Source organism: Salvelinus sp. IW2-2015, linkage group LG31 (genome assembly GCF_002910315.2).
Source record: "Salvelinus sp. IW2-2015 linkage group LG31, ASM291031v2, whole genome shotgun sequence".
Classification (NCBI taxonomy): Eukaryota; Metazoa; Chordata; class Actinopteri; order Salmoniformes; family Salmonidae; genus Salvelinus; species Salvelinus sp. IW2-2015.
In genome coordinates, this window is record NC_036870.1 from 16,058,157 (window position 1) to 16,072,974 (window position 14,818).

The 14,818-nt window shown below is 42.8% G+C and overlaps 1 pseudogene; it reads left to right on the forward strand.

Moving 5' to 3' along the window:
* LOC111955964 (delta-type opioid receptor-like) overlaps positions 1 to 14,818 on the forward strand; it is a 29,156-nt pseudogene that overhangs the window by 7,600 nt on the left and 6,738 nt on the right.

The window sequence follows — 14,818 nt, forward strand, 5'->3', positions numbered from 1 at the left end:
GGCGGACTGAGAGTGGAGCTGAGAGCTGGAGCTGACACCACCACTGCTGTGGATCATCCATTGTAACACAGCCCAGGTCAGCAGCATCCTCTGCTTGACAGTCAGCCATCCAAGTCTCACACACACACACACCACACACACACAACACACACACACACACACACACACACACACACACACACACACACACACACACACACACACACACCACAACACACCACACACACACACACCACAGAGAGAAGCAGTATGAGTGTAGAGATGATTGTACCAATGTTTTACTATGCTGACTTACATCTTACAGTTTTTTACAATCACTAACATCCTTTTGTCCAATCTGTAGTCACATTTTCAAAACGCTAAACACAATTAGCCGTCTGTTGTGGACCATACCATAAACACAATTCATCGTGTTTTCACAGAATATGCTGTCAATTTTATTTATTTTGTAATACATTTCTAAAGGGCAATATGCAGTCAATTAACACATTTCTAAAATGCTTACATTTTCTTTACATACAAGCTTACCCAATACCTAAGTTATGGATCTTTATTTTGTTATTTACAAATGCTGGCACACAGCATGCCAGAAATGAAGACCTAATGTTCAAAACCTTAAATATAGTATAAAGTAGAGGTCGACCGATTAATCGGAAAGGCCGATTAATTAGGGCCGATTTCAAGTTTTCATAACAATCGGTAATCGGCATTTTTGGACACCGATTATGGCCGATTACATTGTACTCCACGAGGAGACTGCGTGGCAGGCTGACTACCTGTTACGTGAGTGCAGCAAGGAGCCAAGGTAAGTTGCTAGCTAGCATTAAACTTATCGTAAAACAATCAATCTTAACATAATCACTAGTTAACTACACATGGTTGAGGATATTACTAGTTTATCTAGCTTGTTGCATATAATCGATGCGGTGCCTGTTAATTTATCATCGAATCACAGCTTACTTCGCCAAACGGGTGATGATTTAACAAGCGCATTCGCGAAAAAAGCACTGTAGTTGCACCAATGTGTACCTAACCATAAACATCAATGCCTTTCTTAAAATCAATACACAAGTATATATTTTTAAACCTGCATATTTAGTTAATATTGCCTGCTAACATGAATTTCTTTTAACTAGGGAATTGTGTCAGATCTCTTGCGTTCAGTGCAAGCAGAGTCAGGGTATATGCAGCAGTTTGGGCTGCCTGGCTCGTTGCGAACTGTGTGAAGACCATTTCTTCCTAACAAAGACCGTAATTAATTTGCCAGAATTGTACATAATTATGACATAACATTGAAGGTTGTGCAATGTAACAGCAATATTTAGACTTAGGGATGCCACCTGTAAGCATTCATTCAAACAGCACTTTCCTGCATTTGCCAGCAGCTCTTTGCTGTGCTTCAAGCATTGCGCTGTTAATGACTTAAAGTCTATCAACTCCCGAGATTAGGCTGGCAATACTAAAGTACCTATTAGAACATCCAATAGTCAAAGGTATATGAAATACAAATGGTATAGAGAGAAATAGTCATATAATAACTACAACCTAAAACGTCTTACCTGGGGATATTGAAGACTCATGTTAAAAGGAACCACCAGCTTTCATATGTTCGCATGTTCAGAGCAAGGAACTTAAACGTTAGCTTTTTTACATGACAAATATTGCACTTTTACGTTCTTCTCCAACACTTAGTTTTTGCATTATTTAAACCAAATTGAACATGTTTCATTATTTATTTGAGACTAAATTAATTTTATTGATGTATTATATTAAGTTAAAATAAAAGTGTTCAATCAGTATTGTTGTAATTGTCATTATTACAGGAGTATTTGGACCAGGGAGAGGAGTAGCTGGACCAGGGAGAGGAGTAGTTGGACCAGGCAGAGGAGTAATGGGACAGGAAGAGTAATTGGACCAGGCAGAGGAGTAGTTGGACCAGGCAGAGCAGTAGTTGGACCAGGCAGAGGAGTAGTTGGACCAGGCAGAGAGTAGTTGGACCAGGCAGAGGAGTAGTTGGACCAGGCAGAGGAGTAGCTTGGACCAGGCAGAGGAGTAGTTGGACCAGGCAGAGGAAGTAGCTGGACCAGGCAGAGGAGTAGCTGGACCAGGCAGAGGGAGTAGTTGGACCAGGGAGAGGAGTAGTTGGACCAGGGAGAGGAGTAGTTGGACCAGGCAGAGGAGTAGTTGGACCAGGCAGAGGAGGACTGGATCAGGCAGAGGAGTAGCTGGACCAGGGAGAGGAGTAGCTGGACAGGCAAAGGAGTAGCTGGCCAGGCAGAGGAGTAGTTGGACCAGGGAGAGAAGTAGTTGGACCAGGGAGAGGAGTAGTTGGACCAGGCAGGAGTAGCTGGCCAGGCAGAGGAGTAGCTGGACCAGGGAGAGGATAGTTGGACCAGGGAAGGAGTAGTTGGACCAGGCAGAGGAGTAGCTGGGCCAAGCATAGGAGTAGCTGGACCAGGGAGAGAGTAGTTGGACCAGGAGAGGAGTAGCTGGATCAGGCAGAGGAGTAGTTGGACCAGGGAGAGGAGTAGTTGGACCAGGCAGAGGAGTAGCTGGGCCAGGCAGAGGAGTAGTTGGACCAGGGAGAGGAGTAGTTGGACCAGGGAGAGGAGTAGTTGGACCAGGCAGAGGAGTAGCTGGGCCAGGCAGAGGAGTAGCTGGACCAGGGAGAGGAGTAGTTGGACCAGGGAGAGGAGTAGTTGGACCAGGCAGAGGAGTAGCTGGGCCAGGCAGAGGAGTAGCTGGACCAGGGAGAGGAGTAGTTGGACCAGGGGAAGGAGTAGCTGGATCAGGGAGAGGAGTAGTTGGACCAGGGAGAGGAGTTAGTTGGACCAGGCAGAGAGTAGCTGGGCCAGGCAGAGAGTAGCTGGACCAGGGAGAGGAGTAGTTGGACCAGGGAGAGGAGTAGCTGGATCAGGCGCAAGGAGTAGCTGGACCAGGCAGAGGAGTAGTTGGACCAGGCAGAGGAGTATTTGGACCAGGACAAGGGAAAAGGAGAGGTAGGGGGAGAGGAGTGAGAATGTGTGGTGATGTTCAAAGGAGAGTAAGACCTGTTGTCACTGATGAAATAAGAGCCACCACCACGGACCATGTGATAAACCAGGGTCTATCACTGAGAGATGCTGGTGAAAGAGTCCAGTCTAATCTCAGACGGTTAACCGTGGCTTCCATTATCCATCATTTTCAACAAACCAACAGGTTAGTAATGCATTTCACAAGGGCTTCTTCTATCATTACTGTTGCTATGTCCCACTGTAACTGTAGACCACCAGACCCAATGAAAATACATATGTTGTTTTTTGTTCCTCTAAAGGACACAACGTCTTCCTCCCTCTGGAGGAAGAGGAAAGCTCCTCAGTGAAGACCAAAACCATGCCATTGTAGGATTGGTCATTGCTGACAATGCAGTAAAACTGAGAGAAATTCAGACCAGAATTGTGAAGGACAACCTGGTATTGAACAATGTGGAAGCATCAGCCTGACTACCATTGCTCGGACTCTGACCAAACACAGAGTTCGAATTAAATAGTTGTACACAGTTCCTTTTGAAAGGAACAGTGAGCGGGTCAAGGAACTCCGGCACCAATATGTCCAGGTATGATGTCTATCCAATATGTCTTGTTCTATAGTGAGTTTTACACTATGCTACTCTACATGTAAACATGGGTTACAGTACATACAGTAGGACATACTGAAAAGCATTTACACATACTGTGTTTGATTTCTTTCAGAGAGTCAAGGAGTTGAAGGCTAATCAAAACCCACATTAAATAATGTATGTAGACGAGGCAGGGTTTAATTAATTAGGCCCCTTTTTTCTCAATTTCCGCCTGAATGACGTGCCCAAAGTAAACTGCTTGTTGCTCAAGCCCTGAAGCCAGGATATGCATATAATTGGTATCATTGGAAAGAAAACACTTTGAAGTTTGTAGAAATGTTAAAATAATGTAGAACTTTATAACACAACAGATATGGTAGGAGAAAATCCAAAGAAAAACCAACCTGAATGGTTTTTTTTGACAGCCGATGCTCTTACAATGGAAAGTATAGGAGCATACTGAATTCTAGCTCCCAGGATGCAATTCCCATGGCTTCCACAGGGTGTCAGCAGTCTATGTTCAAGGTTTCAGGATTGTAACTTGCAAAACGAATAAGAAATATCAGTTTTAGTATAGGGACACAGTCTTGGAAATGTGTGCGCGAGCGATGAAGACAGAATGCACCTGCTAAAATCGGTTTCCTATTGAACATACTTCTTTCCATAAGAAATATTATAGTTTGATTACATATTACGGTATCTGAGGAGTAAATTGAAATGTATTTTGACTTGTTCAAACAAAGTTTAGGGGTAGATTTTCGGATTCCTTTCTCTGCATGTTGAACAAGTGGATTACTCAAATCGATGGCGCCAACTAAACAGACTTCTTGGGATATAAAGAAGGATTTTAACTAACAAAATGACACTACATGTTATAGCTGGGATCATTTGGATGACAAATCAGAGGAAGATTTTCAAAAAGTAAGTGAAAATTTAATTGCTATTTCTGAATTTATAAAAACTGTGCCGGTGTAAAAATATTTTGATGTGGGGCGCCATCCTCAAACAATCTCATGGCATGCTTTCGCTGTAATGGCTACTGTACATTGGACAGTGCAGTTAAATTAACAAGAACTTAAGCTATCAACCGATATAAGACACTTGTATGTACCTAAATGTTTAATATCCATCATTTTTATGATTATTTATTTGAATTGCGCGCCCTCCAGTTTCACCGGAAGTTAGCGGGACGTCTAGCCCTAACCTGGCAAAAACATGTCGGAGGGGAAGAAACGTCATCGGGAAAAGGGTCACCGTTGATATGCCGGGTCAGAGAGGAGCAAATATCACAATGTGTGCTGCAATCTGGAGTGCTGGTTTGTTCCTGCAGAAATGTCAGATTGAAACCTACAACAAGCTTTTGTTTTTAGATGACCTCCACCAACAGCTGGTGCCAGAAGCAGAAAGGGAAAAGGTGGGGGGGGGGGGGGACATGAGGACATTTGTGAATGGGACAATGTAGCATTCCACCATTCACATGCAATCACAAACTGGTTTGCAGCCCATCCAAGAATGGTTTCCCTTTTCCTCCCCCCCTACTCGCCTTTCCTCAACCCCATTGAGTAATTTTTTTCKGCCTGGAGGTGGAAAGTGTATGATCATCGGCCACATGACCAAATGTCCCCCCTGGATGCAATGGATGCCGGCTGCTGACACATCTCAGCTGAAGACTGCCAGGGGTGGATAAGGCATGCCAAGCATTTCTATCCAAGGTGCATAGCGAGAGACGACATAAGATGTGATGTGGACGAGAACATGTGGCCAAATGCTGAAGATCGTATAGATTAGAACAGGACTGTGCATTTTTGCATTTTTTCCCTTCTGTGCTTTTTTTACTGTAATTGTTTTTTAATTTTTACACATTTGGAACCTATGTTGGATTTTTTGCTGATCACTGGCAGCAATTCTGTCACTTACAATWTTTTTCTACTGTACATTCTATGAAGTAAAGATGACTCATTCTTTTAGATAGTATATTGCCAAAAATGCACACATTCGACACTCAACCAAAAAAATGTGGAGTGGTTTACAGTAAAAAGAAACTGAATTAAGAAAAACTATGGATTTAATTTTGTCTATTGTATGCAGGTACAACTGAAACATGAAAAGTAATGCAGTTTTTGTAATGCAATCAACTGTTAGTATTTTGAAAGCCGTTGTGCTATAATTGACTACATGTTCCTCTTGGATAGAAAACGTGCTAGTGTTTTGACAGAATGATTAGATAGTGAGTCGGGTTTGGCGTGTTTTGATAGAATGTATGTAGAGAAAGTTTTTTTGCATTTTGAAATGCAGAGTTGGTATTCAATGAACAAAATGTGGTTTTGAGCAGAAATGAACTATTTGGCTAATTGTGTGATGTAGGTGTGTTGCTGTGTTAAGAGTTTAGAAACAGTATCTTAAGTATAGGTAAACGCTTGTTAGCAATTGTTAAAACTGTAATGGCTAATGTTACGAATGTGTGGGGGTGCAGTTGATAAAATGTCTTGCTTGAGTCGTGTAGCTGGGGTACTACAGTAGGTGGTGTGCTTGGTTTATCCATACGTAGGGCATTAGTAGAGCTGTCTCAGGGGGAAAGCTCTCTCCAAAACTGGGGAGAATCATCCCATAAGCTTGAGTAAGATTACCTTCAAACTCTGGTATACACCATAAACTGACATCGTATAACTCTGATTAGGTTGAAATCCTTTCTTTGGAGAAGTGTTTACTCAAACACACAAAGATGATCAATTCCAACCTGAAATATTGTACCCAGTGGAGTGGAAGCTTTATTGGGGTGTTTTTTAGGATGGGTGTGAGTCAACACCAGCTCCCGTGTCTTGCTGCATGTCTCCTCTCTTACTCGGTAGTGTGCCTGTGTTCTACTTCTGTCCCGACAGCTTGAAGAACACAGCGAGAGCTCTGGGATGAGTAGTGTGTRTTTGGTCAGGGAGGCGGTGGGAAGCGATGAGGGGTAGAGGGCACTGCCGCAGAGTATGGAGAAAACAATGGGGTAGAAATGATGACAGATCAGACTTCCTGCTGCAAATACAAATTGTTACACCTTTCCTATATTCAAGTTATTTGAAACATATTCAAGCTATTAGCCTCATGAACATAGAAAGTTGGTTGCAGTTTCTGTGCCACAACTGTTACATTTTTTAAATAGGTCTTTACTGGTAACCAGAATGTGTTAGGTGTTATATGGCTACAATTTGAATGTTTGAAGTGTGCTTTTATGATTGCTTACTAAAAAGCTATTGTTTACCTTCTATATTTCTAAATACATAATGTATATTTGTTTGGCTACCACTCAGATCATATTTTGGCCCACCAATCCCCTGGTCTAAATGCTGATGTCTCCAATTCGTAGTAAACTGGCTGATTGAAACACCATCACAACAGAGTGTGTACTCACAGAGGATGTCTACAAGCAGTGTGCCTAACTAGGGTTCGAGTCTGCGTCTCCAATGAACCACACGACTCTGCTAGCCTTCTGAGCTAAACCTTTAGTAATAAGTCATGAAGCAAACACAACTCTTCCTCAACTCATCTGAGGCAAGGTTAGTTATCAAGCAAGAATGGTTCACTATACCACTTCCGTTACAGCAGCCAGATATATTTTCATGTTGTGCTGCCTCTTAAACTGTCGGAAAGTTACACACTGGACTGGAGCCCAGCGAACATGGTCAATATTGGGACGAGTGATTAGCTAGTGGTGACAGACTGTGATCAATGACTCTGGGTGTACGTGCCTAACACACAAATGATGCCTGTGGTCCGATGAAGCTGTGATCAATAAGACAGTAATCAATATTCACCAGCGTCAAGAGAAGGAAGCGCTCCATCTCCATCCCGTTTCTCCTGGAACCAAGGCCACTGACTGACATTTTTAAAATGACCCTCTGTTCCCTGCAGCAGTGAATCTAACACGCGCACACACGCACACACACACACGGCCCTCTGTAGCCTGCAGCAGTGGTTCTAAGAATCTGCCTCCTCCATATGTTGGTTACCCTCTAATTTTTGGGGCTTATTAATGATATTATTAAAAAAATATTTTCACAATGCAAATTGTTTATAATAATAATAATAATAATAGGCCTTAAATCATTCACTGATAAAAATGTACTCTAAATTTGTCCGCCAAGATATTTTATGTTAAAAAAAATGTCATGACTCTGCGAATGGTGGTCCTCAAGATGTTTTGACGGTGATTTGGTGGTCCACGGAATGGAAATGGCTGTGAACCGCTGCTCTAGGGACACAGCAATAACAGCTACACAGCTACAATCCCCAATTAGACATGGGGTCTATGATACTATCAGAGTTCATGTTTCTCGTTTTGAACAGCACGATTTAATACGACGTTGGAACAAATATCCCACTGTTTTCTTTCAAGCTTCCAACAGGGAGGATGGACATACAAAACCACCCCTATAAACTTGTGACATTAGCTAACTACTACAGGTCCAGAACCAGTTAAAAGGATAGCATTAACAGAGTGGGCACTGTGGGCAAATATCAAAGCTCATCTTCTCCCTCCTTTTCTGTGATTAATGCATGCACAGCTGTCATCAACATAGCACGTTGTGATGAATCCTGCCTTGATGCTGAAACCTGCTGAGAAAATGCTTCGGGTTGGCAGCTGCACCCCCCGTAAAAATATCCAAGCCAGTTCCCTGAACCGACTGTACCGTACAGTGCTGTACAGAACACCGTATCCTTTTACCATCCTGCCAGTACTGGTGTGTTTCAGCTTCTGTGTGTGTGACACCGTGCATATGACATCATGGCTCTTCCCCCACCACCCACCCACGTCTTCTCTCCTTCTCTAGCCACTTCATCAACATCCACCCACAGAGCCCAGAGGCCACCCACTCGATGCGTCTCTCGTCGCATCTCCGTCTCAGTGTGCGTGTGTGCAAGAGTGTGTGTCTCTGTGTGTGTGCATCATGTGTAAGCCCTGGCTCCTGTAACATTGGCTCAAGGCAGATGGAAGTAGGCCATGGTTTGGACAGTTAACACCAGAAGGGACTTGGTGGTGAAGGAGAGGTGTGTGTATGTGTGCGTGTGCGTGTGTGTGGAGGGTGTAGTGTAGGTGTAGTTCTGATCACGCCAGCTTAGTGCTGGCGATGATGATTCTACATATGCAGAGAGCAAACCCATCCAAGGGGTATAACAACTGCCTCTGATTCACTATTGTTTTATAAATACGATAAATATGAGACAGTGCTGACAGTGGAGCTAGGAAGCACAGACGGATTCATAGATGAAGTTATGCTGAATCAAAGGGTTCTAACAGACGGATTCATAGATGAAGTTATGCTGAATCAAAGGGTTTTCTAACAGACGGATTCATAGATGAAGTTATGCTGAATCAAAGGGTTTAACAGACGGATCATAGATGAAGTTATGCTGAATCAAAGGGTTTCTAACAGACGATTCATAGATGAAGTTATGCTGAATCAAAGGTTTCTAACAGACGGATTCATAGATGAAGTTATGCTGAATCAAAGGGTTCTAACAGACGAATTCATAGATGAAGTTATGCTGAATCAAAGGGTTCTAACAGACTGATTCATAGATGAAGTTATGCTGAATCAAAGGGTTCTAACAGACGGAGAAAGAAACCTCCCATCAAGAACAATAAAAGTGTCTGTATCCTGCTATATTCTGCCTCAGAACATATCTGAGCACCAGAAACTCCAGGCAATAGTTTTACTCTGGCTCTGACTCGCACTTATAGCCTACTGCCGTTTGCGTATTGCTGCTCTTATAATGTCTACAAGTATGTGAAGAAATAGCCTCTCTGTTGCATTAGCCTCATTGCTTTTAAAARWTTTTTTGATGCGAGTGGTTATATTAATTTGGGATCTATCGCATCCCACAACTGTCCCAGTGTACGTATGGAATATGTTTTTCTCGCACAGAAGGACAAGTTGACCAACAGGTTAGGTAAACTTAATGTACTATGGGGCATAGTAGATTGACATACCTGTAGGCAAGTGTTTTTGCTGTTCGTCAGGCATACTCATCTTGTTGGCTGGTGAAAAGTAAATGTAGACAGTTCTAAGATCTTCAATATGCACCTCAGAATTCAGTAAGAAGGACACGTGCAGTTGCATCCCCGGTGTGTCTGTCTTCACTTGTAGCCTACTTTGGAGCTGAGATGCCTGTGAGAAGGACCCCATCACGTGACGGGCATTGGCTAATAAGATTTCAGATATCTCCCATGATTGACAGGTCTTTCAGCCATCCGTCATGCATATACAATAGATCGCCCTCCACCTAATTAATAGAAATGTGTTATTATGTCTCGGGAAACTGAGATGATATGTATGCAATAGGCCATTTTGATCGTCTCAGTTCATCTCTCCATGATATTGGGCAGAATAAGAACAGCGATGAGACTTTTGTGTGCAAGAGAAGCACAACGAAAGATAAATCCACCCCAACTGAGAGCTCAGAGCTCTGTGTCTTACCATACTACATATTGATTAGTTCCTTAACTACAGGGATAATTCATTACAGAAAGGAGGACATTTATCAAATTCCAACTCCRAAACCAATTGTGATTAAATCGCAACACTCCCCTGATCGAGATTGAGGACTAGAGCATCCAGTTGTCTGGTAATTAGATGTGTGTGTCTATGTGTGCATTGGCATGCGTGTCTGTTTGTCTTGATGAGACGTATTTTGACCGAAATGAATAGCAGGTCAAGTGCAGAGTCAGTCGGGTTTAACAGTTCTTTGGGAGCCGAAGGAGCAGAAGAGAAAACAGCAAATGACCAGCAGCTCTCAGCAGCAGGTACTCGACAGCCCTGCCCCTTCTCACCCCTAACCCACCATTAGTCTCATACGCAAATGGGATGCCTAAACATGGGATGGTCATCACAATTCTGGCTCTAGGTCTCTTTGCTGACTTCAATTATAGCCCCAGTCCCAAGAGGGAATTAGCTGGTAGTGTTTATGCAGAACGAGCTGTAAGTGCACGGACTGTTAATACATGTTATCGACCAAGGAGAGGAAAATCAACAGGCTACAATGTATTTATTAATGGGCGACAGGGAACAGTTAGGTTTGGAGCTTACAGTCACTGTCAACAACTGACCAGCGCCCAGAGCTGATTTCCTTATTCCAGTAAATGTTGTTTACTTCATTCTGAGTGTTGTTTGGTTTAATTTTGTTGTCATTTTGGCTTTTGAAAGGCAATAGCTTTTATGGTGAACACACACATCTGGACCATTGACTAAATGACCTTAATTTATCCACAAAGCCGTTCAGCGGAGTGCAAAAATGTAATCGACAAGCAATGTACTCTTTTAGGCAAACAAATGACAACACTAGTGTAGTCTGTACTTCTACAGCCTTTTACATACAGACCCATGGGCTATGACTAACAGAATACTGTTTTGAAGACAAAGTCAGTTAAGATAGACTACACAGTTGAAGTCGGAAATTTACATACACCTTAGCCAAAGACATTTAAACTCAGTTTTTCACAATTCCTCACATTTAATCCTCGTAAAAAATCCCTGTCTTAGGCCAGTTAGGATCACCACTTTATTTCAAGAATGTGAAATGTCAGAATAATAGTAGAGAGAGTGATTTATTTCAGCTTTTATTTATTTCATCACATTCCAGTTGGTCAGAAGTTTACATACACTCAATTAGTATTTGGTAGCATTGCCTTTAAATTGTTTCACTTGGGTCAAACGTTTCGGGTAGCCTTCCACAAGCTTCCCACAATAAGTTGGGTGAATTTTGGCCCATTCCTCCTGACAGAGCTGGTGTACCTGAATCAGGGTTGTAGGCCTCCTTGCTCGCACACACTTTTTTAGTTCTGCCCACACATTTTCTATGGGATTGAGGTCAGGGCTTTGTGATGGCCACTCCAATACCTTGACTTTGTTGTCCTTAAGCCATTTTGCCACAACATTGGAATTAGATTATTCACTCTATAATCACTCTATCCACAATTCCAGTGGGTCAGAAGTTTACATACACTAAGTTGACTGTGCCTTTATGCTTGTAAAATTCCAGAAAATTTGTCATGGCTTTAGAAGCTTCTGATAGGCTTAATTGACAAAATTTGATTCAATTGGAGGGTACCTGTGATGTATTTCAAAGCCTACCTTCAAACTCAGTGCCTCTTGCTTGACATCATGGGAAAATCAAAAGAAATCAGCCAAATCCTCAAAAAAAATTTTGTAGACCTCCACAAGTCTGGTTCATCCATGGGAGCAATTTCCCAACGCCTGAAGGTACCACGTTCATCTGTACAAACAATAGTACGCAAGTATAAACACCATGGGACCTCGCAGCCGACATACCGCTGAGGAAGGAGGCGCGTTCTGTCTCCTGGAGATGAACGTACTTTGGTGCGAAAGTGCACTCCCAGAACAACAGTAAAAGACCTTGTTAGAAGCTGCTAGGAAACATGACAAAAAGTATCTATATCCACAGTAAAACGAGTCCTATACCGGACATAACCTGAAAGGCAAGGAAGAACCACTGCTCCAAAACCGCCATAAAAAAGCCAGGATACGGTTTGCACTGCACATGGGACAAAGATCGTACTTTTTGGAGAAATGTCCTCTGGTCTGATGAAACAAAATAGAAATGTTTGGCCATAATGACCATTGCTATGTTCGGAGTAAAAAGGTGGAGGCTTGCAAGCTGAAGAACACCATCCCAACCATGAAGCACGGGTGGGCGTGCAAGCATCATGTTGTGGGGGGTGCTTTGTTGCAGGAGGACTGGTGCACTTCACAAAATAGATGGCATCATGAGGCAGGAAAATTATGTCGATATATTGAAGCAACATCTCAAGACATCAGTCAGGAAGTTAAATCTTGGTCGCAAATGGGTCTTCCAAATAGACATGACCCCAAGCATAACTCCAAAGTTGTGGCAAAATGGCTTAAGGACAACAAAGTCAAGGTATTGGAGTGGCCATCACAAAACCCTGACCTCAATCATATAGAAAATGTGTGGGCAGAACTGAAAAAGTGTGTGCGAGCAAGGGAGGCCTATAAACCTGACCCAGTAACACCAGCTGTCAGGAGAATGGGCCAAAATCCCCAAGTATTGTGGAAAGCTTTTGGAAGGCTACCCGAAACGTTTGACCCAAGTTAAACAATTTAAAAGCAATGCTAACAAATACTAATTGTGTATGTAAACTTCAGACCAACTGGGAATGTGATGAAAGAAATAAAAGCTGAAATAAATCCTTCTCTCTACTATTATTCTGACATTTCACATTCTTAAAATAAATTGGTGATCCTAACTGACCTAAAACAGGGAATTTTTCAAGATTAAATGTCAGGAATTGTGAAAAACTGAGTATGTTTTGGCTAAGGTGTATGTAAACTTACTACTTCAATTGTATATTGTGCCTTCAGAGAGTTGTCCCCATTAACCAATATCTCTGTAGCATAAGTCAACCAACATGCTCATGAGAAAGTCTAATTAATAAACGCTAAGAAAGACTTTTCTTTGGGAGTTACGGAAATTCTAAATTGGCCTATTTTAGAGGAATTAGACCCCCAAAAAATCAGAAGTAGTTATGATCTAATACAGATCCATAGTGGGAAATGTTATCAAGAAAATGTTCATCTTAAAACAGTGATCATGATCTGCTCATGACAATGCTTTACAAAAACCATACACTGAAGTATGTGGTCAGAGCTACTTGTAGCTCACTAATGCTTAATGTCTAATCACTCATTCAGATTAGAAATGTGTTCTGAAAACAATTAGAATAGCATTGTTTTGCTGTTCCACGCATGTTCAACACACAGCATGAGATCAATTATCTTTACTCATCTTCGAAGAAAACAACAGACGCTTTTATAGCAACATCTACTTAACTAATTTCTCTGCCTCTGTCCACAGATACACCAAGATGAAGACATCCAACATCTACATCTTTAACCTGGCTCTAGCGGAGCCCTAGCCACCAGCACACTGCCCTCCAGAGCGCCAGTACCTGATGACCGTGGCGTCGGAGAGGTCCTCTGTAAGGTGGTCATCGCCATCGACTACTACAACATGTTCACCAGCATCTTCACCCTGACCATATGTGCTGTGGGACCGCTACATCGCTGTGTGCCACCCAGGTAAAGGGAAAGAAGCATTCCACATGGCACCCTATTCCCTTTATAGTGCACTACTTTTAACCAGAGCCTAGGGAGGCTCTGGTTAAAAGTAGTGCACTTAATAGGGAATAGGGTGCCATTTGGAAGGTATCCTGATCAACTCCTATCCTTTCGCGTAAATAAATGAAAGGTGCTTAGAACCAATAATCCACCACATAAAAATGAAAAAAGGCCAGCAGTCACTGTAATATATGTTGCAATTGAACCGTAATTTTCTGTGTCACCCAGTGAGAGCCCTGGAGTTCAGGACGCCTGCCAAGGGTAAGATCATCAACGTTCTGATCTGGGTTCTGTCCTCTGCCATCGGAGTGCCCATCATGGTCATGGCTGTGACCAAAACAACAGATAGTGGTGAGACAGCATCGTTAAACTAGATAGCACGTTTTTTTACACTTCTTTCAAAGGATTTCTTGTATAGCCTCACCCATGTTGGAGTTTTCATCATTTGAAACTCAACATGTTTTGGGGAATTTGTCTGTTAAATTCATTGTTTTTTAATCCCATTAAATAAGGGGATAAATCCCTCTTACTGCAAAAATGTACAGTATATTAAATCTTTGGTCAAAACCCCTCTCTACGCCTCTTCACCCCTCTCTCCACCTTTCACCCTCTCTCCGCCTCTTCACCCCTTTCGCCGCTTCTTCACCCCTCTCTCCTCCCCTTCACCCCTCTCTCCGCCCCTACACCCCTCTCTTCCTAGGTCAGACTATGTGCACGCTGATGTTCCCTGACCCTGACTGGTACTGGGACACGGTCACTAAGATCTGCGTGTTCATCTTTGCCTTCATCGTCCCTGTCATGGTCATCACCATCTGCTATGGTCTGATGATACTGCGTCTGCGCAGCGTCCGCCTGCTCTCTGGCTCTAAGGAGAAGGACCGCAACATGCGCCGCATCACCCGCATGGTCCTCGTGATCGTTGCGGCCTTCATCATCTGCTGGACACCCATCCACATCTTCATCATCATCAAGACCCTGGTGGAGATCAACTCTAGGTAAGAATGGGGAATGTGGACCGCTACATCGCTGTGTGCCACCCAGGTAAAGGGAAAGAAGCATTCCACATGGCACCCTATTC